This window comes from Panthera pardus, unplaced genomic scaffold (assembly GCF_024362965.1).
Source record: "Panthera pardus isolate Hobbes unplaced genomic scaffold, ASM2436296v1 HiC_scaffold_2, whole genome shotgun sequence".
Taxonomy (NCBI): Eukaryota; Metazoa; Chordata; class Mammalia; order Carnivora; family Felidae; genus Panthera; species Panthera pardus.
Window position 1 is genome coordinate 128522954 of NW_026526765.1, and position 24242 is coordinate 128547195.

At 46.3% G+C, this 24242-nt stretch overlaps 1 protein-coding gene across 5 annotated transcripts in view; it reads left to right on the top strand.

Annotated features, from left to right (window-relative positions):
* Positions 1-24242, top strand: part of FSTL4 (follistatin like 4) — a 580824-nt gene that overhangs the window by 347538 nt on the left and 209044 nt on the right. The gene's annotated exons all lie outside the window — the stretch shown is intronic.

Genomic DNA, 24242 nt, shown 5'->3' on the forward strand with positions numbered 1-24242 from the left:
GGGACAGGCCATCTGAATAGCTTAAGAATAGCTTCTGGGATAAATCTTGGCTTTTTGGTCACTTGACTGAGCTCTTTTTTTTTTTTTAAGTGTTTATTTATTTTTGAGAGAAAGAGAAACAGAGCGCGAGTCGAGGAGGGGCAGAGAGACAGGGAGACACAGAATCTAAAGCAGGCTCCAGGCTCTGCACTGTCGGCACAGAGCCTGACGCAGGGCTCGAACCCACGAACTGGGAGATCATGACCTGAGCTGAAGTCGGACGCTCAACCAACTGAGCCACCTAGGCTCTTCCTTCAATTTTGAGCTCTTAATATTAAAAAGATGCAAAAACTAAAAACTAAGTAGTAAAGTGTTTTTTAAAATTGATAACAACGTCACCCACGAAGACTATACATCAAGCACTACAGTGTCTGGGGCATAATAACTGCTCAATAAATGAGAGCCCATAGGCCTTTCATATCAATATTCTCTTGAAATAGGTTAATCCACAGTCTAAAATCCGGACACAGTCTGATACAGGAGAAAAACTTCGAACTTTGCTATAGAAAAGATCTTTTGTTTTGTTTTTACAGATTTCCTTTTAATTACAACTAAATTAAATTAAATTTAGTTTAATTTTTTAAAAACCTAAATCCTCTTTTTATTGGGAACAGAGGACACAGCTAGCATTTTCCTGGACCCACTTGGGCAGAGACTGCTAGGTGTCTTGTGTTCATTCCTCCGTGTATGCAACCCATCGGCCTTGAGGCACAGTTTATTCTCCCATTTTCCAGCCATGGAGCTCAAGATTGTCAGACTCTAAAGTGTTCTTTCCTTCCTGTGATGTTTAGCAGTGAGCCCAGTGACAGGAATGCTCTGTAGTAAACCCTGCGCCCAAATGATCAGTGGTGGGCACACAGTCACTGCCAGCTTCCCTGTGCAGCCCAGCCCTCCTCTGGGCTGTGAAGAGCAGTGGTGCCCGTCACGGGACACGGTCACCTAGCCATTAGTAGTATGTCAGCATCACCCAACAGGGAGACCACATGAGCCCGCAAACCGAGGGGAGTCGTAGGGAGCCCAGGTGCTCCTGGATGTTCTAGATAGCATAACCCGAGTGCCTGTTGGGAAAACTCCTCAAAATACGCCATTTCCTTATGTCTAATGTGTAGGATAAAAATACCACGTTTCATTCCCTGTCTGCTCTTCCCATAGTCATGTCAGGCTGTGTATTCTTCAATTCTCAGTGAACTTCCTGAATTGTCACCCAGTCCCAGGAGAGTGCTTTCATCATCTGACATGATATTTCATAAGATTTCCTCACCTGCCCTCCTGCACTGCCCCCGGGTCGCCCCTAGAAGTCACATGATGGAATCCCTCTGCAGTGACTTTCTATCACAAAAGTTCAGCGCTGCCACCCGCTGAGGGCTGCTGCTCGACTCAGGTCCCCCCTGAAATGGGGGACAGGCACTCTTTCTGATGTTGTCACTTGTTCCATGGTGAGCCCTCCTGGCCCCACAGGGCAGGCATGGTCCTTTGCCCGGCGTGACGTCTGCTGGTGAGTTGGTTAGCAGTGGAGCCACAGTGTTATTCTTCACCACCACCCTCAGCAGTAGCCTCTGGGCTGTGTGCCCAGGGGGGCTCTTGTGCCAGCTTGTGGACGCCCAGCCTTTCTGTACATATCCAGTGTTCTATTATGAAAGGTTTATGCTCAGTCACATCTGTTTTCTTCCTGCTCTGTGCAGGGCACACATGGTCTCCATCATAACTCATTAGGGTGGCCTCAGAGGGGAGGAAAATGAGCTGTGTTTCTAATCCCTTTTACATCACGCCCACCATCCCCTCCCCCACCACCATGGGCCACCACCATCATTCTGTCATGGCTCAGTCACCACAGCCAACTTGACTTCACCACTCTGCCAGTATCCTCACCCCAACTCCCTCTTCCCATTCCATCCCCATTCAGTCTCTCCTTCCACCTGCCCCTCTCCCGACGGTCACCACCCTTTCCAGCAAACTCCTGTTTGCATGTGGCAGGGGCTCAGTTCCTTGTGTGGTAGCAGAATCGGGCAGCACCCCGGCCTCCAAAGTTCCAGGACAGATGTGTGGAGCATCTCCTCTGAAGGGAGAACTGCGTGCAGTGCCTTGGCACAGGTATAGAGATAACTAAGGTAGCAAGATGGGGGGTGGGGGGAGCTCTCCCCAGGAAGGAAGATCTTCATGCTTCAGTTCCTGCCATGCAAACAGGACAGCCGGAGGCACCGCCTGGATGGGTTTAGCACCGAAGTTTCTGCTGATGTAGATGAATGCAGGTCCGGGCTGCCGCCTCCATCAAGGTGAGCAGTGCTGAGTAGTCACAGAGGAATCGGAGGCGCCGACCAGGAAACAAGATTCCCGTTAATTTGTTCAGTCTGAGAACAAAGCTAGTGTGCCAGGCTCCAACCTGTTGTGACGGAAATACCGGGGGATCTTTTCTTTCTTCTCCATTGTCCCTGAGCAGCAACTGTACAAAGGAAACTTCAAACCTGGAGCTAAGGCTGTGGGGAGCCAGTGTGTCTCCTCTGTGCTCTCTGTCCCTCCAGCTTCGTGCTCTCGGGGCTGGAGACTGAAGGCCTCGTTCATTAGAACAATAACCTCCGGCCCCAGGAGTGTGGGTGCTCTTTCTGAGCTGTAACCACTGGAGGCACCTGAAGGAACAATAAAATGTGTGGCAAGAGTTTAAGGTTAGGCTGAATGACCTAATTGAATGCATCATCTTCAAATTAAACACCAAGCTCCTATTGCAGAAGGGGGATCGCTCGGTTTCACAAATGTCCACACTTGAGAATTGTCTAAGAATCACTTATTTCGGGTAAACATTCTTTTCTTCTTTATCCCCGCCATGCCCAGGGTGATGTCATCCAGTCCTGTGATTTTAGAATCTCGAATCCCTGCCTCCCTCTGCCACACCTTTTCCCCAGCCCCGGGCTCACAAAGCCCCTTGCTTTTCTCCCCTGGGACCCTTAATAGACCTCTCCATCCTAGTGTACTTGGAACCCATTCCTGATTTTATGCCCAAACCTAATCATCCCCCTGTTCTCCCATCTCAGGGACAACACTTGGTTATTCAGGTAAAAGCCCACGCTGCCATTCGTGACCCCTGTCTTTCGCTCATGGCACCATCCCCAGATCAGCAGCCCCACCTGAAATAGCGCATAAACCGCTGGCCCAGGCCACCGGCATCTCTTGCTTCAACAAGCACAGTCACCTCCTGAACTGCTCCCCTTCCCTTTCCTTGTGCCATCGTCCCAGTGAACCCCCCATGCAGCAGCCACAGTCCATCTTAAAAACAGAAATGATACTGGGGGCATCTGGGTGGCTCATCTGGTTAAGCGTCTGACTCTTGGTTTCGGCTCAGGTCACGATCTCATGGTGTCATGAGTTCGAGCCCCACATCAGTCTCTGTGCTGACACTATAGAGCCTGCTTGAGATTCTCCCTCTCTCTCTTACCCTCCCCCACTCACACACTCTCTCTCTCTCTCAAAAAAAAAGATAAATGAATTAAAAAAGAAAAACCAGAAATCATACTGTATGACCATCCTGCTCATAATCTTCCAGTGGCTTGTCGGCACCGTAGGGTGCAGTCAGAGCTCCCCACATGCCCCGCAGGCTCTGTCCCACCCTGGCCTCTTCAGCCCCCCTTCCTGCTCTTCCTTCAAAACACCAAATTCATCCCTGCCTTGGGGCTTGGCACTTGGTCTGTCCTCAGAGCCTCTCTGACTTGTTCCCTCATTCCATGCAAGTGCCTGCTGAAAGGCCACCTCCTCCAAGAGGCCTTCCCTGACCACCTTATCCAAATATCCCTTCACCTTCAGCTCCTTATCCCCTTTCCTGCTTCTCTTTTTCTTTCATAGCAGTGTCACTTCCTGTCTGTCACCTCCTTTCAAACTGAAGCTCCATAATGGCAGCGATTTTCTATGTTTTGGTCACTGCTGTATCTCCAGTATGTAGAAGAGAGCTTGGCCTACAGTAGTGCTCAATACAGAATGAATGAATGAATGAATGAATGAGAAAGAAGAATGCCCACCCCAGTTTGCAGCCCCTTTCCACCTGGTTCTGTGTCCTGTGAGCAGTTATTCAAGATGACAAGATAGGCTCCCTTGTGATTCTCCCAAGAATAGCATTTAGGAACCATTTCTGAAGAGAGTGCCAAGGTGTCAGAAATGGCTCCGCTTCTGGGGCCAACTTGCCAGTGTCCCCGAGAGTCAGGGTCATGACCATCTCGTGTGTTGTACACCAAGAAAGCAGATGAAGAGCTCAGCAAACAGACTAGACAGCTACACGCACCCCAGGCCTGTGTCGTGCAGGAGGAAATGCACCGAGAGCAGGCAGGGGTGGCCAGGACTGACGACAGAATTTGTAGGGCACTGCAAAATAAAACTGTGGGGCCCCAGCTTCACTTGCCCTAGGCCCACTGACCCACCCCACTGCAGATGGACCTCCCCCAAGGGCTTACAACCTCTGTACCAGGGGCTGCTCAGAACCTTAGTTGAAGCTCTGTCGGTACCATGGTGCTGTCAGCCCAGGTCAGGGACAGCCGCCCTCATGGCCCCTCTGAGATGCTCAGTGGTGTGCGTCCAAACAATCCCCCTCCCACATGCCCACCCAAGCCCCTGCCAGAGGTGGAGGGCAAAAAACAATACGGACCCCCTCCCTCAACATGACCCCTTCACCACCAAAGGTGGAGGACAACAACAGAAGTTACATAGAGGAAGGCCCCCGAGGGAGGGCACCAGGCCTAAGGAGCTGGCCGCAGAGAGCCATCCAGTGGAGGCAAGGAGGCAGGGTGAGTGAGGAACACACATGACACATCCTCTGCCTTCCTGTTGGCCTTTTCTTACAGAACACACACTTTGGCGTAATTGTTCCGTATTTCAGGACAGCAACTTCAGAGCATTTAATGTCAGGCACCGGGTCCCTCCAAGTGCAGAGACCTGCATTACCGCACTAGTCACACACCCGTGAAGTCAGCTCTGTGTGTCATGCTGCAACCACAGGCCAGCCCAGGTGGCTCTGCGGTGTGAGCAGCTCTGGGGGACTTCCAGGCTCCTGTCGACTTCCTGCTGCTGTAGCAGTACTGTCACTTGCAGTCACACATTTCTACTGAGGCATTTGCCCAGCAGCCCTGTCTGAGCCCCACCTCCCACCCCACCATCCTCCCACAGCCTGGAGTGGACCAGGGCCCCTCTATCCAACTGGACCTGGTGAGAAGCCCTGGATTACTGGGTGCGATTTGGATGCAATGTCAAAAATTTTTTTAATATAAAGATTTTTTTTAATTTTTTTAACATTTTTATTTATTTTTGAGAGATAGAGCACAAGCAGGGGAGGTGCAGAGAGAGAGGGAGACACAGAATCCGAAGCAGGCTCCAGACTCTAAGCTGTCTGCACAGAGCCCAACGCGGGGTTCGAACCCACAAACTGTGAGATCATGACCTGAGCCGAGGTCGGGCGCTGAACTGACTGAGCCACCCAGGCGCCCCAAAGATTTCTTAAATCTCTACTTGTGATAATTTAATCTCAAGTGTTGTCCTAGAAAAAAAGTACAATCTGAATATGGATTTTTTTTTAAATTGAGGTATAATATACATGCAATGAGATGCCTATATCTTTGTGAATGATATACAAATGTATACATATTTGCATATTTGTCAAATAATACACAATTATTTGACAAATGTATACACCATCACTCAACTCAAGACATGAAACTTTCTATCTTCATGCCAAGTAATCTCAGATCCCTTTCCAGCCAACCCTTCGATACAGAGGTCATCACTGTTCCAATTCCAACCACCATAGGTAGATTAGTTCACATGTTCCTGGACTTCATGTAAGTGGAACTATACAGAAGGGATCTTGTGGCTCTGGCTTCTTTCACTCAACATAATGTTTCAGAGTCTTCTCCACATTGTTGGTAAATTAGTTTCTTCCTTTTTATTGCTGAGTAGTATTTCATTGGATGACTATATCACAGTGTACATAGTCATTCCTGTTGATGCACATGAAGCTTGTTTCCATTTGAGGACTATTAAGAATAAAGCTTCTAGGGGCGCCTGGGTGGCTCAGTCGGTTGGGCGGCCGACTTCGGCTCAGGTCATGATCTCGCGGTCCGTGAGTTCGAGCCCCGCGTTGGGCTCTGTGCTGACAGCTCAGAGCCCGGAGCCTGTTTCAGATTCTATGTCTCCCTCTCTCTGACCCTCCCCTGTTCATGCTCTGTCTCTCCCTGTCTCAAAAATAAATAAAACATTAAAAAAAATTAAAAAAAAAGAATAAAGCTTCTAGGAATGTTTTAGGGGCACCTGGGTGGCTCAGTCAGTTGAGCGTCCGACTTCGGCTCAGGTCATGATCTCACGGTTTGTGAGTTTGAGCCCTGCGTCGGGCTCTGTGCTGACAGCTCAGAGCCTGGAGCCTCCTTCGGATTCTGTGTCTCCCTGTCTCTTTGCCCCTCCCATGTTCATGCTCTCTCTGTTTCTCAATAATAAATAAACGTTAAATTTTTTTTAAGAGCTTCTAGGAATGTTTTGTATTTATGTCCTTTTGTGGACATAGGCTTTCATTGCCCTTAGATAAATAAATACTATGGATGGCAAATAGACACATTAAAAGATGTTCAACCTTATTAGTCATTGGGAAATGCCAATTAAAAATACAATGATATACTATTACAATCTATTGTAATAGATCACAATCTATTCAAATGGCTAAAATTTAAGACTGATTATAGCAGGTGTTGACAAGGATGTGGGGGGGGGGCAGAATACTCATATACTACTGGTGGGAAGGTTTTCTATTGTGGGGGTTTTTTTCTTACATTTATTTTTCCTCCTTTTACTTCTTTTTGGTATTCTTTCTTCTTCTTGAACTGCAAGCTTAGTTCATTGTCTTTTGAGTTCCATTATTTCTGATGAGAAGTGAAACATCATTGTTATTGTCATTTTCTTGAAGGTGATAGATCTTTTTTCCTCTGGCTACTTGTTATATTTTCTTGTTATCTTTGATTTTCAGTAGTTTGATGATTTGCCTTTGTGGTTTCCTTTGTGTTTATTTTACTTGGGGTTCACTCACCTTCTTGGATATTGCCCTGATGTATTTAAGTTTTGTAGAACTTTAATCAGTATCTTTTCAAATATTCCTTCCACCTTATTCTCTCTTCTCCTTGTAAAACTCCAATTAACATGTATGTTAGTCCTATTTCCACAGTTCTCTAATGATCTGTTGAATAGTTTTTGTCTCTGTGTTTCAATCCAGGCTTTTCTATTATTGACTTAATTTATTCATCCATTTTCCACTGTGTCCATTCAGCTTATTCTTAATAAAGTCTATTTAGTAAATCCTTTATTTCAGATATTGTGAATTCAGTTTTTATAAAAGACGTGTTTTTCTTGAGTTTAGTTCACTTAAACATATATTCCTTGTTTATTGCCCCATGCCTTAAAAAAAAGGTATGAATTTTAGTTTATTGGGTGTTTTCTTATTGTTATAATGGGAACAACAATCTTCTGCAAATGTCTGTATCCTAGACAGAAGTAGAATTCTATGAAATTTCAGATGCCCTATTTTTCCCCAATATTTCCCATATTACTGGAAAATTTCAGGACAGTGCAAAAATTCTCCTATATTCACCCAAAGAGTGCATTCACATTTTGCCACCTGTCCTAATCATGTTTTTTTTAGTAAGGGAATTGAAACCAGATCACCCATGACACTTAGTTGTTATCTGTCCTCAGGCTGCTTGCTTCATTCCTTCCCTATTCTTCATATCCTTAATGTTTTTAAAGATTATAGACCAGGGGCATGTGGGAGGCTCAGTCGGTTAAGTGTCTGATTTCGGCTCAGGACATGATCTCATGGTTTATGGGTTCAAGCCCCACGTCAGGCTCTGTGCTGACAGCTCAGAGCCTGGAGCCTGCTTTGGATTCTGTGTCTCCTTCTCTCTCTGCCCCTCCCCTACTCATGCTCTGTGTGTCTCTCTCAAAAATAAATAAACATTTAAAAAAATTTTAAAGATTTTAGGCCAGTCATTTAATAATGTCCATCAGTTTGGCTTTGTCTGATGTTTCCTCATGACTACATTGAGGTTATGAATTTGAGGCAAAAATATAACTGATGACAGGCTTTCTTCCCCTGTATCCCATTAAGTAGAAACTGATGGCAGCTTGTCCCATGACAGCTAATATTAACTGATCGTTTGAATGAGGTGAAATTTTCCAGCTTTCTCCATTGTAGAGTTGCTCTATTTTCCTTTAAAACTACTAAATGCTTTGTAATGAGATATTTTGAAATTGTAAATATCTTGTTAATCCCCTTTCACCCATGAGTTTTAGCATTTACTGATTTTGTTTGCCTGAAATTTTCTAATTCTATCATTTCTTCTGCATTTATTAATTGAAATTCTATAAGAAAGAATTATCTTTTTCCCCATTCACTTGCTTTTTAAAAATCAATGTAAGTTTGTAAATTCTGTTTATTCAATAGGATATTATCTGTTACTATCATTATTTATTTTTTGGTCAGAGTGTTATAGTCTTGGCCAGTGAGAGCTTCTTCAAACTGGCTTCTGTGTCTTTTTGATATGTCTCATGATTTTTTAAGTGCCTTCCTTAGTTTCTGGCTCAAAAAGATATTTGCACTCTTTTTATATTTTCCCTGCCCATTCCCTGGCACAAACCATTTCTTCAAAGAGCCTTGGTTCCCTTTAGTGGTAAATTGCATTTAGAAACCAAGACATAGAGTTAAATGTGCTCTTTACCACTGGGATTTTGCTGCTCCCAGAAACTCTCGGAGAAGAGACATAGGAAATGTATGTACTGTATATACATATACACCTGTGTCCCAAAAGCCATGACCCATCACATAAGTACCTTGAGTGCCAGTCCATCCACAGGCCTTATCCTAGCTTCCCCTCTTTCTGTTTTTGGAACTCTCTTCTTCAGCAGGGAATCTGGCTCCCACTATCCCCAGTGTATTTTTTTATTGCTAGATCTGCCTATACATAAACTTATCTCCTGACTCCCATCAGGTTGCTGCCTCACTCAGCCACCTTCCTGTGTGGGCCCTAGACCCATCTTGCCACAACCCAGATGAGATGCCTGTCAGAACCCACTAGGCCACATCGTTTTGGTCCCTTTCCTTGGGAGGGCCTGACTTGGTCACCGCTGTATTCTGCTGCCTTCCTCTGAACTGTGAATTTCTGAAACTAAACTATCTTTAGAATTTACTCTCCTTGGAATAAAAAATGAAAAGTCATTCCGGCATGTTTGGAGTTGAGATGGTAAGCATACTTTATGTCCTGAATGAAAAATAATTTCGTCTTGGTTAATATGACCTACTTAGAAGGATATTTTGATTTTTAATTCTTTGTGATTCTGCCACTTATAAATAACATTGAGCTACTACTTATTACAGAGTGATTTCTTCCCAAGCTTTAGGTAGAAACACATCAGCGAGAGTAAAGCCCCACTTTCTGATGCTGCTGCCTCAGGAGACTAGGACCAGTCAAAGACAAGCTTCTTCTGGTCAATATAAACTAGAGATCAAATGGCATTTTAGTCCAGAGACCCACATTGTGCTGGGACTGTCTGAAGCAAAGCCTTGATTACTTAGAAGATATTTCAAACTCAGCTCAGTCTTTGCTATTTCTTTTATCAGAAGTGGTCCAAGGGGCACCTGGGTGGCCTCAGTTGGTTAAGCGTCCAACTTCAGCTCAGGTCATGATCTCACTTCGTGAGTTTGAGCCCCGCGTTGGGCTCTGTGCTGACAACTCAGAGCCTGGAGCCTGTCTTGGATTCTGTGTCTCCATATCTCCCTCTCTCTGCCTCTCTCGCACTCACGCTCTGTCTCTCTCGCTCTTAAAAATAAATAAACATTAAAAAAAAAAAGAAGTGGTCCAAAAGGGATTAGTCACTGACATTGTATTTGTCACCAGGCACATCTGTATGTTATGGTAAGTACTGAGAGACTCCTAGTCAGGATTTCACTGTAGAAGATAGGGGTACAGGTTATTGGTGATACCTGTGTCCTTTTATTCTCCACAGTACCTTGTAATGGGCTTTTCTTTATTGTTCAAGTTCCTCCTGATGGAAGAGTTTAAATTTGCCTTAAACAGGCAGGTGGACTCAGGAAAATTAAAATAGGCTATGTGTCAGTGACCCCAGCCTTTCCTGAGCCTTTTCTGCCACAGAACCTGTTCTCATCTGCTCTCCAAAGTGCTGAATGGTGGTGTGTTGAATATAATATCTTTGTATTTATCAGTGTTTAATTGTTGCATTCTATTTTAAAAAATTATAATCTGACTTTTGCCTCTGGCAATATGGCAGATAAATATTTGGTAAATCCTTTGAAGCATTGTTGTGCTGATGAGAAAATAAAAATAACTCAGAGGCTGAAAAACCAAGTGAAATCAGGAACCTGGAGAGGTAAAGTAGCCATGCAGCTGGCTTTGCCTTGAGGGCCTTTGCCCATATGGGTGAGTTTTAGCTTTCATTTGCACACCTCGCAGAATTCAGGGTACCAAGGACACATCCCAGGAGACTTCCAAGGGGGACATGTTTGGAAAATATGCATGTGGGAAACCAAAGAGTTACATCTACAGTGGAAGGGTGAATGAGAAAGAAACCCACCCTGTCCAAGAAACTACAAGAATATGTGCTTGTCTCAAATCTTGGCACGAGATTAGAAAGCAGCAAGGGGATAGAGCCAGAGAAAGTGCCTGATAATGCACAGTCACGTGCTGATCTCCACATGGAATTATAGTGCAGATGAAAAGCACCTGAAAGATCTCAAGCATAAATTTACTTTAACCCAGAATGATGGAATCCTTGGGTACCTGGCACAATCAGGATGAGCCTGTCTTCAAACTGTGCCTCAAAAACTTTCACAGATAAACCTTCAGGAAATGGGAGCTCATTTAAAAAAAAATGTTTAACACCATGGGCTAAAGCACCATGAGGAATCAGCATCAAGAACAAAAGGACACAGAATATAAAATATGTCTGGTTAATATCTTTAAAAGATTGAAAACAAGGTTAAAAAATCAAGAGGTTAAACAAATGACCAATCACCCTGTGCAGGACTAAATAGAATCTCTCAAAATAAAAATTCAATTTACTGACTTGGTGGGAAAGTGTAAGAGCAGATTAGAAAAAGCTGAAGAGGAAATTCAGGAGCCAGAAGGTGAATTTGGAAAAATTCCTCCAGTGCAGCACAGGAGAACTCCACATGGGAAGTCTGAACAAGAGAGGAGAGATTGAGACAGAAAGAGAACTTACAGCCCAGATCTAATCAGAATACCCAAAGAAAAGAAAAAGGAGAGGAGCAAGGGAGCAGAGATCATCTTTAAAGGTAGATGCCTGTGAGTTATCACAAACTGATGAAAGACAAGAATCCTTACTTCCAGGAAATCCAATGAATTACCAGCAGAATAAACACAGAGAAACATGCATGCTTACGTCACAGAGAAGCCGCAGAAAGCCAAAGGGATCCTGAAATTACCTACACAGGACTGAAAAGACTGTCAGCTGACATCTTAACAGCAGTGAAAGCCTAAGAGGAGAGGAAGATTCAATGCAATTGAATCAAGAGAAAAAAATCAGTAAACATAGAATTAATTACCCAGCATGAATAATTCTTCCAAATGAGGATAACAGGGATATTTTAGACACAAATAACTATGAAAAGTTGAGGCAGAAAAGGGAATGATGAGAAATAAAGATAGAAGTAAGGTGCTCTTGTCATGTATTCAGGTCAGGAAAGGAGTGTTTGGTGTTCATATGTTCTGAAGGTTCTTTATGTGAAGAGTATTTAGTTTTGGTGTGAGTAGAAGGAAGAAAATGACAGGTGAAATAAAGAGACCAAGAGGGATGTAGGGAAAGGAAATAAACAACCTAACTAGACTGTCCCAGTGGTTAATGGTATGTGTGTACATCAGGCACTATAAGGGAAAATACATGAATTGCAGGCTTATGCAAAGATGGAGGTGAAGCCCCACAGTGTAGGAGCAGAAGGATTATGTCTCAGGTAATGACTCATTTATATAAAATTCAGAAACATGTAGAACAAGCAATGTATTGGAAAGAGTGAGGTCAAATGACAAAGCAGGAGCAAAGCAATAGTAAACACAAAATTGAGGGTAACGTTTACCTCTGAGTAGAAATGAGAGCAATGCCAAGAAATTCAAAACTCAAAAAACAGTTCCTTTCCTTGAAATGGGTCAATGAGTACATAATTGTTCACTCTATTGTAATCCCGATGCTGTCCACAAGTGTGTAAATGTTCTTTCATAGCTAGTCATTATTTAATATAAATAATTTAAACATTTAGCTATTTGAATTTGATGTTTATGTGGTGTGAAATAGGATCCCAGTGTGCTTTTATTCCAGGTGAAGAGGTGCATACCTCAGAATCATCTATCATATAAATGACCCTCATGTTCCCAGTGCAGTGGTCGCTCCTGTCATACACCAAATATTCATATATACACACACACACACACACACACACACACACACACTGGGATTTATTTCTGGATTTTCTCTTCATTTTTCTTTAAGTTTATTTATCTTGAGAGAGAGAGAGAGAGGGAGGGAGAGGGGCAGAAAGAGAGGGAGACAGAATCCCAAGTAGGCTCTGCACTGTTCGTGCAGAGCCCGACACAGAGCTTGAATCCACGAACCGTGAGATCATGCCCTGAGCTGAAACCCAGAACCAGACGCTTACCCGACTGAGCCACCCAGGTGCCCCTGGATCCTCTCTTCTGTTTCATTGCCACATCTGCAGTCATTGCTTTGTCTCTCCCTTGGTCAGTATCATCGATTTGATCATAGCAGTGGTGACGTTCTGGTTTCAAGTTCTGATGGTGGTTAAGGCAACAATCCTTTCTCTCTCTTTCTTTTGTTTTTTATTTTTCTTGGTTATCTGGGGGCACTTATTTTTCCAAATGAACTTCTTAAGATCGTTTTATCCAATTCTAAAAGGATTGCATTAAATTTGTAAATTTATGGTAATGTCTTTCCACCCAAGAATAATAAATGCCTTTGCATTTGTTCAAATCTTATTTTATGACCTTCAATAAGATTTTATGGTCATTTCGTATTGGTCTTATGGCTTTCTTGTTAAATTTATTCGTAAATATTTTATGGTTTTTACCATTATTATGAGTGGACTATTTTTCCCTTTTCCATTTCTAATTATTTATTGCTAATGAAGAGAAGAATGATTGAGTTTGGCATATTTATCATCTGTTCAACTACCTCATCCTAATTCTCTTGCAATTTTAATATTGTCACAGGAGTCTCTTTGTCTTCTAAGTATACAGATACAGTCACCAAAAAGATATAGTTGTCGATTGCCTTTTCCAAATTTTTACTGATTATTTCATGTTCTTATCTTATTATACTTCCTTTTTGAATACAAATGCTGAAGACAGGTATCCCTGTCTGGCTCCTGCTTTTAACTGAAACAGTGGTTGGCTATGTAAGATGCCATATTTAAGGAGTTTTCCTCTATTCCTTCTTCCTTAGAGTTTTTATTTAAAATGACTACTATAGTTTAGGACTTTTATTTCTTTTTAATGTTTGTTTATTTTGAGAGAGCAAGAGCAAGCTCAAACAGGAAAAGGACAGAGAGAGAGGCAGAGAATCCCAATCAGGCTTTGCACTGCTAGTGGGGAATTCAGTGCAGGGCTCGAACCCACGAACCATGAAATCATGACCTGAGCCGAAATCAGGAGTCTGACACGTAATCTGCGCCACCCAGGTGCCCTATTTTTATTTTTGCACTGGACTTTGAGATACATCCTTGACCATGGAGGCCACTAATTTGAGTCTCAATAGTGACCGTTCTGCCCTTACATTCCCCTGATTTTCTTTTTGGCTCAAAAATCATAGCTGTCTTGGGGCACCTGGGTGGTTTAGTCAGTTAAGCGTCCAACTCTTGATTTCAGCTCAGGTCATGATCTCATGGTTCGTGAGTTCGAGCCTCACATTGGTCTCTGTGCTGACAGTGTGGAGGCTGCTTGGGATTCTTTCTTTCCCTGTTTCTCTGCCCTCCACTGCTCATACATGCTCTGTCAAAATAAATAAATAACTTAAAAAAATCATAGCTCTCTTTAAAACCCCTCTCTGCACTGTGCTGAAGTCTCCTAGAGTTCTCGTACTATACTGTCTCTATTGAGTTGTCATCCTCCTCCTCTCGCAGGTCTAGTTCTGGTCATTCTTCCCTTTTTGGAGACCAGACCCCTCCTGTAAATGGTTATTTCCCACTGCCTGCTCACTGGGGCGCAGGTTCACATGCTGAAGGACCTTAAGGCAGTAGTGGTCTCATAAATAGTGCCTGGTTAGGAGTGGGTGGCAGACTTTAGGGTTCTCCATGTGGGAGTAGACAGGTTGTAGGGCTCCCTTGGTCTCAGGGGTAGAGCACACAGACTACCCATGGAGCCAGGAAAGCAGCCAGCCTCCCATGAGCCCTTGCACCCACCTGTCAGAGGCCTCAACAGCTGATTGGCTCAGGAAAGTCAGAGGGTGGGAGCTGACAAGAGAAGAAATGATATTATCTATTTGATACTGTTACTAAGCTTTGTTTTGATAATATGGCTGCTAATCCCATTGAGAGAAAAGGGCAGATCTTTGAGAAATTGACACCCTTCTAATTAGAAAGTACTGATTTTTTTTTCTACACGAATAATAGATATTCTAATTGAGCTCCATTTTTTAAAAAAATAACAGAATAATCAAGGAGATGATCATGCTGTTCTGTCTAGTTGTGACACACATCTGTGATAAGTGATCTACCAAGGCAAGATGTTGACCTGGGGGCAGCTCTTGTACAGCAGGTAAAGGGCCCTAGAAGAAAGTCGCCTCCCCTCCATGCTCGTAAGTCTAGAGCATAAATGTTGGGGAGCACCACGGTGCCTCATGCTGAGAGTCTCTGCAATAAGCCTTGAAATAATTGGAAGCAGCCCACGGTGTCATGGCCTTGAATCATTAGTTGGTAGAGAAGCAGGAAAGAACCCACATAATGAGGTATCAGCAGGAAAGTAGAGACCCATCGAGAGCGGCAACATCTGGCCCCCTCGGCTCGAAGATTCAGGGAGCCCCGAGGAGCCAGAGAAAGTGACAAGAGAGCTTGGAACCAGAAGGAAAAATGAGAGGTCTGGTGGCAGAGAATAAGACAGATGCAAACTGAAGAGGCTTTAGGCAAAGAACGGGAACTTGGGGACAGGAATACATTTGGAGGAAGTGCTCTAAAACAAAACCATTTTGCAAAAGAAACTCTCCCAAGGGCAAAAATCCTATTGGGGTTCCCATTTTCATGCAGCTTTTCTTTTTAAGAAGGTCTATGAAATAACCCTTCAGAAGCCTGTTGAGGTAGCTTGATAAGGGCAAACCGAGACACAAAGGCAAAGAAGAGATGGTTTTATTATAGCCAAAGACAGGCGAGGTAGGACACGGGCTTTTATATTCCTAAATTCACTGGCATGACGTTGTTTTTCCTGTCTCACGGGATCTCTGTAGAAGCCCCTCGTGATCCTGTTGAGGAAACTGAGGCTCACACAGGAAGGAGACTTGTCTGCCCTGTGCTTTCCACGGTGCCCACTCTTTCTGCTACTCACTGTGTCTGCTTCTTTAAAACCACTGATTTCTGAGGACTTGGATCTCTGGCCGGCAAGCTTAATCAAATTCAGTCTTTCCCCTGGCACTTCCCACAGCCACTCTGTGTCAGGCCCGTTACTGCACTCTAAACATAAGAAGGAGAACCTGGCTCTTGCCCTGATACCAGAGAGACATCGCCATCCCTGGCCCGAGAGCATCAAATGACTGTGAAGTCCAGCTGCTGAGGGCCCTGCCCCAGGACCCGCTGTTCTGTCTGAAGATCCAGAGAAGCAGGAGGTCCCCACCTGTGCTGTGCAAAGTGCTGTGTGCTGGCCAGCAGCCCGGGAGCCCGTCTTAGATGGAGTATGCCTACGGGAGGCCTCGGGGAGAAAGCTCTAAAAATCATGAGTCAAGCCAGTTCACCGTTGTCACACAAAGTAGAGATCAAGGTGGCATCACGGCATGAAGGGCTCCCAGAAGGAAAGGAAACACACCAGGACCTGAGCGTGGTAAGCGGGCCATGGGCTGTCTTTGAAGCTGAGCTCCAGGCTCTCCTGGCAGGGTAGAGGCCCTGAGATACTGAGTGGAGCCCACAGAGGTTGGGGCAGCCATTCAGTTCTCTGCCCTCAGAATGTGTGATTTCAGGCTCCCTCACCTTGGAGGCTGGGCAGAGTTTACACAGTGCGAGCGAATCCCCAGGGCGAAATTGCAAAGGGAAGCATGTCCTTGAGACATGCTGAAGCTTGCTGTTTCGAGTCTGCCTTTTAGAGCCAGTCAGTACAACTTATATCTCAGTGTAATTATGCTCTCCTTTTCATTAAGGCGGGCCTCCTGAAGACCGTCACTAGCCCACACTTGTGTCCACTTGCGTCAGTAAAACCAAATGGCTTCATAGCTTTTGGTACTGTTCACTCTGTCACTGTTTGAATTGAACACTTATGATGTGCCACGTTCTCTCTATGAATTATCTCAATTAGTCCTCAAAACAATCCTGTAAGCATCAAACCATCGTTGTCTTCTTTTTTAAAGTAGGTGGGGCTCCTGGGTGGCTCAGTCGGTTAAGCATTCAACTTCAGCTCAGCTCATGATCTCCTGGTTCATGAGTTCGAGCCCCACATCGGGCTCTGTGCTGACAGCTCAGAGCCTGGAGCCTGCTTCGGATTCTGTGTCTCCGTCTCTCTGTTCCTCTCCCGCTCATGCTTTGTCTCTGTCTCTCAAAAATAAAACTAAATAAAACTTTTTTAAAAAAATCAGAGGGAAAAGTGGGTTGGGAACTTGGCAGGGGTCACATGGCTGACAAGGGTAGGAATTCAGGGCTGTGTCAATGCTGAGGCTTAACCCTGCATCTGGTGGCGCACCCCTGCCCCCGCTCACTCTTGCTGTGCACCACCAGGTGCCCTTCCCACATGGGAGTTCTTGGCTGTGACAGCAAAGCTGAGCTCAGTGATTGGGGGCTCTGTGTCCTCCCTTCTGGGGTCTCTCTGAGGCTGGGGGCTCCAAGGACAGGAGATGCCCAGGGTAGGGGGGAAAGGTGAAACTCCATGACGGCCTTTTCAAATGACATCTATAGCTGTAGGTACTCCGTGGTACTGGGGGAAATCCCCAAAATTTGGAAATAAGGCAAAAGGCAGGTGACACATCCTCCCAGGTCACCCTCAGCAGCATTTAACAGGCTCACCCAAGGGTTGTTTATGATCTGGACGAGAGGATGCAACTCTGTTTATCTCACTAGGTGCTACTGTCTCGAGGCCCTTACTCTGCAGTTAGCCGCTAACTCATAGATTTGTGCCCAGTACAAAGGTGGACTGTTTCTTCTTGGTGGAAAAAATGGCCCCAGAATTGTGTCTTCTTGTCCTCTATGTCATTCACCAGCTGTGTGCCTCACCTGGCCCGCTCAGCCCCCATTCATATACCCCTCCCATTTCTCCCCTGAACCAGCTTCTCACTCCTGTGGTCCCTTCATGCATGGTCAACTTGTGCTCACTTTATATTCTCATGAGAGGCATGTTTTTAAGTTTGGGGAAAGTATGCTTTGGTACAGTGTTCATCTGTGATTAGAAATAACCACCTCCAAAGGCCTTGGCTGGAAACATTGCATAGTATGTAGCCCCCATTGGTGGGTTAGATACAGACTCCTTGGCCAGAACTGAGAGCCTGCTGAAGGTTGAAGGTCTTCCCTCCCCTTTGTTCCAGGCATTTCTGACTTTGGAGTCATGGTTTGTTTTGAAGCCAGTTTGTCCAACCTCAGTTTACTATCTGTGAGCAGTGCATGTGACAAGCTGCATCAACTCCCAGAAATGGATAACCAGATATTTCTGTTAAGTGATGGGACCTAGAAAATTGGGTCACGTCTTTCAGAGCTAGTCAAAACTCTGCTTTTAAGAAGCATATGATTGTCTCAGCTTAGGCTCTCCTTTGGGGTCCCTGAGAGGAAATCGCATCTGCCCAGGGGTGACCTCAACAATCTCCAGAAAAAAAAAAGGCTGGGGCTGGAGACAGGGGTAGGGAGGTGCTACAGCTGAGAGGCATCCCTCCCGATGGAGAGATGGGGCCGCTGGCCAAGGGTCAACGCATGACGAGGAGTGGGTTTGGCCCTGTGATGTTCAGAGACCCAAGCAGGGCTTCCTCCTATAGCTCCGTAAACATCCAGCCCTTAGAGAAGGTGTTAAATGGCCCTTCGAGCCGCATGCTCTTGGTGCATGAGCAGCAGAGATCCCGTAGGCCAGTCGTGCTGATGTTTGGAGGTGTCCTGCTGATGGAGAGGCTCAGACTGTGTACCCTCCTGGCATGAATTCCACATCCCCAGCTGAGAAGATTATCTCATGATCTGGAGTGAGACTAATTGAAATCTGGGCTCTACTACCTACAGCCCATTTGTTGTCTGACCATAGGCAAATCACTTCTTGACTTGTATTTCCTCATCTGTAGCATGGGCATGTGTCTATGTACATACACACTCAGGATGAAGCCTGTGTGTCTCTTTCGTAGGGCTTTTATAAGGACTAAAGGAGAATTAGATGAGCTCACGTGTTCTAAGTGTTAAGCAGGACAGGCCTCAGTAAACAGTAGTTACTTCATACATTGCCCTCTCAGTCTGGGTACTGGAAATGCACACCTCTCTAGGGGGAACTACAGATTCTCTTCCCATCACTTGAGTAGGAATAAGACTTTCCAGGGCAGAGATGGACCTGAAACCCCAGCACCCAGGGCACCCAAGAGTATGTCGGTTCCCACCAAGGTGGCTCATGGTGAGAGCCAGAAGGGCTCTGGAAGGTGCAAAGAGCCTTCTGGCTGGCCGGTGGGAGTGTTTGAGGATGGGCCCCTTTCAGGCAGGAGTAGAGCTGGGGTGCTGAACATCAGAGCAATTAGGCCTGTCTCCAGCACTCATTACTCAGGGGCTGAGAAACACTTCCAGAGAGCCAGAGTCACCCCACTTTTGCAAAGGGACACTTGGGCAAGGTGGCATCTTTGCACCTGCACTCACAGCTGCCTTCAGACTGGGTCTGCCAGGCAAGGTTTGCCTCAATGTGAGTGGGCTTCTTCCTGTGTCTGCCCCTTGCTGTGTGCACTGAGCTCCAGGGCCCACAGGCTGCTCCCTCTCCCTGGCCCCAGGGCTCTGCCCCTTCACTTTCAGGTCTCAGGGCAAATCTCACCCCCTCAACGAGGCTCCTCTGACTCCAATGGCGTTGGCCCACTGCGGTGCCCTGTTTCCTTCCTAGCATTTGTTTGTCGTTTGCCCACATCTGTTTGTCGTTTGCCTGTTCACATACTTGTGTGTCTCCCTACACTGCTGTGTACTGCCCCGAGGACAGTGTCCTGGTCTGCCTTGTATCCCTGCAGCTAGAATAGGGTCTGGCACATAGGAGGTGCTCCAGAACTATTATGGCTGAAGAGGTGGATGGAGAGCTGGCAGGCATGCACTCCTGAAGCACCCCATGTTACCACCCATGTGGGGCATAGGAACCACACTGACTGGGGGAGCTGGGTTTCTGCTGGGTCTCACACAGCCTCAAGTTCTGCAGCCATGTACACGGCACTTGTGCATTCTCTGCAATGAAGGAGTCGAAGTTCACCACTCTGTCTCCCGACCACCTTGGGCATGTCTGAGTATATAAGTTTTCTTGGGAGGGTGGAGGTGGGGAGACCTGGGACCATTACCTACAGCTCCTGGATGGCACACCATGTATAGCTGCACACCTCTGTACACACGGCACTCTCCCAAAGGCAAGTTCTCAGCTCTAGGTCCTTAAAAAACCCAACCATGACCCTGGCCATGTGCTGCAGCTCCCTGGTGAGTGTACAGATGCCCAGGAAATAAAGCATTTGGGGGCACCTGGGTGCCTTGGTCAGTTAAGCATCCGACTCTTCATTTCAGCTCAGTTTATGATCTCATGGTTTGGGGGATCAAGCCCCGCATCTGGGTCTGCACTGACAGCGTGGAGCCTGCTTGAGGTTCTCTCCCTGTCTCTCCGCCCCTCCCCCAGCATGCCCACTGGCTCTCTTCTATCTCTCAAAATAAATTACTTTTTAAAAAGAAAAGAAAAGGAAGCATATAATCCATCTCTAAAGGGCTATGTCTACTGACAGGTGGAACTTAGTTCCTGTACAAGGACCTGTTGTCTGCAGAAGCTGGAGACTGCTGTGCGAGGCTGGGCTCATGGCAGGCAGCAGTGAGGCTGTCACTGCAGGGCCGCTGGGTTATGGCTCTGTACATGCCTTCTGCAGCCACATTCCACTCTTCTTGGCCTGCTTTGGGCCCCACAGCGTGGGTGGGAGAGCCAACGTCTGACCTCACTGTGACTTTACGGCAGGGTGGGATAAGGTAGTGAGGATTTCAGCCCTATTCCTTTGCTGGGCGAGGAGTGAACCTCCTAAGACAGCATAATGGAGAGGGCACTCTCTGGGACAAGTTCCGAGACAGAAGTGCTGCCCTGGGAGGTCTTGCCTGAGGCAGTTAGCATCCCAAAGTAGAAGACTAGCTTCTTTCCCCTCACATGCCACCGGACACCATCCCTGAGAGGGAAGCACTCACTGATGTACTTTGTGCCAGGAAACCAGTTACAGAGACTGAGTCAGAGTTTGGAAACAAAATCACTGAATTTTTGGCGCCATGTGGGGTGGTCAGTGGTGAGAAAACAAGGGAGGGGCCCCCTGCAACAGGTGAATGAGGAAGGACCCACCTCCTCTGTCTGATCCCTGGGTGGGGGTCCCATGGCCTCGGCTTCCTCTGTCCCTAAGCTTCACAACTTAACCTTTGCTGGGGGTGATGGCAGTCCCAAGTCTGTGAGTTCAAATCAAGACTCCTGGTCCGAGTCACAGAGGGGGGGTCTCTAGCACCAACTGGTACAAATGGGCTTGTTTCTCTGCTGCCATAACTTTCATGTAACAATTCCCATTTCTAACTGTGTTCAGTAAATTTAATTAGTGTCTAAAAGCAGCTTATTTGGTAAGATGATCAGTTTCTAACCTGGGTAAACGACTTTCTTTATGACTATAAATTAAGCACATTATATCTTTTTCATGCATCATGGTCGTCCTCATAAATACTGTAGGCAGTTGCTGACGGTCTCACTTGGTTACCTTTCCCATTACTGTTTTATCATAGTCCCACTAGGACTGGGGAATTCATTCTGTTTTAATAACAAGGAGGAAGTGGTAACAAGGGGCTTGTTTAGTGCACAACCCACTGCTTGGTCTGTGTCTCTTTGGCCAAGGATGGGATTCCAGACCTACCTCTGTGCAGGGCGTTCCCAGCTCTTTGAGGGGCCTGCTGGCTACAGATTGGGAAAGGCAGGTACATGGCTGTACAGCTCTTTCTGCCTAATTGCAAATAATTAGGAGCCAAATATTTGCCGACCATCAATTTCCGTGTCAGAGAGAATCTGAGTGTTCTTGATGACCTCTGTAAGCACAAGTTGGCACGTGTTTTCTTAACACTAACTCTCCAGAGCACAGCCTATGGGGGGGCCTCAGTCATACCCCCTACATGGGCACTGGAGGGCACAATGTCCATTGCTGGTATTCAGAGGCACTCACTGCGATCTGGGCCTGCCGGTGTTTCAGAGAAGAAAGGATCAGGTAGAGGGGGTTCTGCTCATCCTCTACCCTGCCATCCACTGTGGGCTGGCTTTAACTGTCTAGGCTGAATTAGGTGGTCTCTGAGTCCCTTCTTGCTCAGTCACTCCAGTTTCTAGTCTCCTTTACCCCACAAGGCCCACCTCCCTAGACCTTTGTCTCCCCTTTGTGTCTCCCTCCTTCCGCCTTCCCTCCTGCCCTCCTGGAGGAGGCAAGAGGAGATGCATCCCTTAAAAGGTCCCCCCTCGGGGACATGGGGCCCCCACTACCCTCCCTATCTCAACCTCTAACCTGAGGTTTGAGCCATGGCACAAGTCAGAATTAAGGAGGTCACCTTTGAAAACTACTCTTTCTGGGGCTGCTGGGTGGCTCAGCAGGTTGAGCGCCAGACTTTGGCTCAGGTCGTGATCTCACAGTTCATGAATTCAAGCCCCACATCAGGCTGGGCTCTCTGCTGTCAGTGTAGAGGCTGTTCCACACTCTCTCTCTCTCTCTCTCTCTCTCTCTCTCTCTCTCTCTGCCCCTACACTGCTCACACTCTCTTTCAAAAATAAATACACATTAAAAAAGTATAAAAATAAAAATAAAACTACTGTGTTTCTTAAAGCCCAAGTGTCTGGGGCTGCATGAGGACAAAGGTCCCATACCTGTAGGGCCTCCCTCATCCACAGAGTGGCACAGGCATTTTCAAGAGGGAATCCAGAGAAGGAGTGCTCAGACTTGTACTGTCAGGAAGCACCTCAGAGAGGCCCCGGACCCCAGGGGTGAGTAGTTGGAGCTGAGTTAGCTGGAAAGTGAGTGCAGCCTGGGTGGGCAGTAGAGCCAGGGCAAATGCCCTAAAGCAGGAACTGAGAGGTCAGACACTCAGAAACATTGACTGTGCTTCTTCAAACTGGGGCGATTAGTGAGTGCCCTTCCCGTCACATGGGGAAGTTTATTAAAACAGTGATACAACAGCACGGATTTGTGCCCTGGCTGTCTTGGGAAAGAAACAAAGGCTGGTATTTTTAGAGCCGTATTAGTTTCTTCTAATAGCCGCCAGCATTTTCCAGGGTAACCCATTTTGCAGCCACCCAGGAGAGTAGTGTTAATCAAAAGCACTCTGTGGCAAAGCAGCCATCAACACGGTTGGTGGAGGGCTTCCAGCCCCTGGCCTCCTACTGCCACGCACCCTCAGCTCCCCTCTGCCTGTCAACCTTGACAGAAAGACGTACGCGGGAGCTGATGAATGCCGCCGAGCCTCCACCGTGACATGCAAACATCAGCCAAGTGGATAAAGGAGATTCACGTGCCTGCTTAGGATCCACACTTTTACACTGCTCAGAGATATTTTGACCTTCTAGTTTATTATGATTCAAGAAAAAGTCAATAATTCTTAGCTTGCCAAGGCTGGAAGAATTTAAATGAATTATTGAATCAAGCAGCTAATCTATTGATAACTGATTTTTTTTTCCTTTCAAATCTAGAATGATGAAAAGCAGGCTTAACCAAAAACAAGAAAAAGAAGGTTGTTTTTCCCTCAGACATTTTAATCTCCTGGTATCAGAGTTGGGACCAAAGGTTCAGTGTTGACCTCTGGGGCCATTCTGTCTCACAGAGTATTCTGAAGATTTCCCTAAAACTTAAAAGCAAAGGCTTCTGTGGCCACAAAATCGGAATTTGTGTTTTATTTGTATTTTGATATCCCTTTCTTATTCTCAATTTCTGCTTGCTGCCGTTAATGCTACATGGCAATCATCTCATTTTCTGGGCTCCTCTAGCGGAGTGGAATGATGTTTTGGGGCACTTGCCTGGCCGTTAGCCTAAGCGGACCCTTCCAGCAATAAGATGCTCTACCAGCTGCCCTGCCTACTTGGGCATGTGGGCTCCGGCACCACTGCCTCACGTCACTGTGCTCATATGTTGGGTGCAGCAGATGCCTAGCAGCATGGCAGCAGCCATGCCCAGGGTCTTAGCCTTCCTGTCCCAGCTGCAGCTTTGTGCTTGGTGCTAGAAAAGGATGGGCAGTAGAGAAAGGCTACTGGTCCCACCGCTGGTGATGTGTATCCTAGAGAACCACATTCTCCTTAGAGAGAAAGGTCAACCTCCAGCCTCTCTGCTTTGGCTGCCCCCCATCCCGAACACTTTCTCCTTTCTTACTCCACGCTGACTCCCTGGCCTCTTCAATAGCTCCCCAGTGCCTAACATACCTGACCAAACTTCCATGGCTTGGTATTCTATGTCTCCCAGAATCACACCTTGGCATCCTTCCCCTCCCCACCCAACCCCTGTACAAAACTCCTCCTCACATCAGGTCTGTCCCTGCCCTGTGGTTATGGGAGCTGTGACTCGAGCCTCTGCCTTTTGGCAAACCATCCTACTCTCAGTTGGCAGGGTCCACTGGCACTTCACTACTGCCATGTGGTCCCCTGTTGACTCTTCCCTCCCAGGGTGGGCAGGGGTGGTGCCTGAGATGCTAGGTGTGAGCCAGCCATAAAACCTGAATGCTGTACAGCAGGGTACTGCTCTTGGCATCCATGGCCACCTGCTGTCAGTAGGGCACAGACTTTTTTGGACACCCT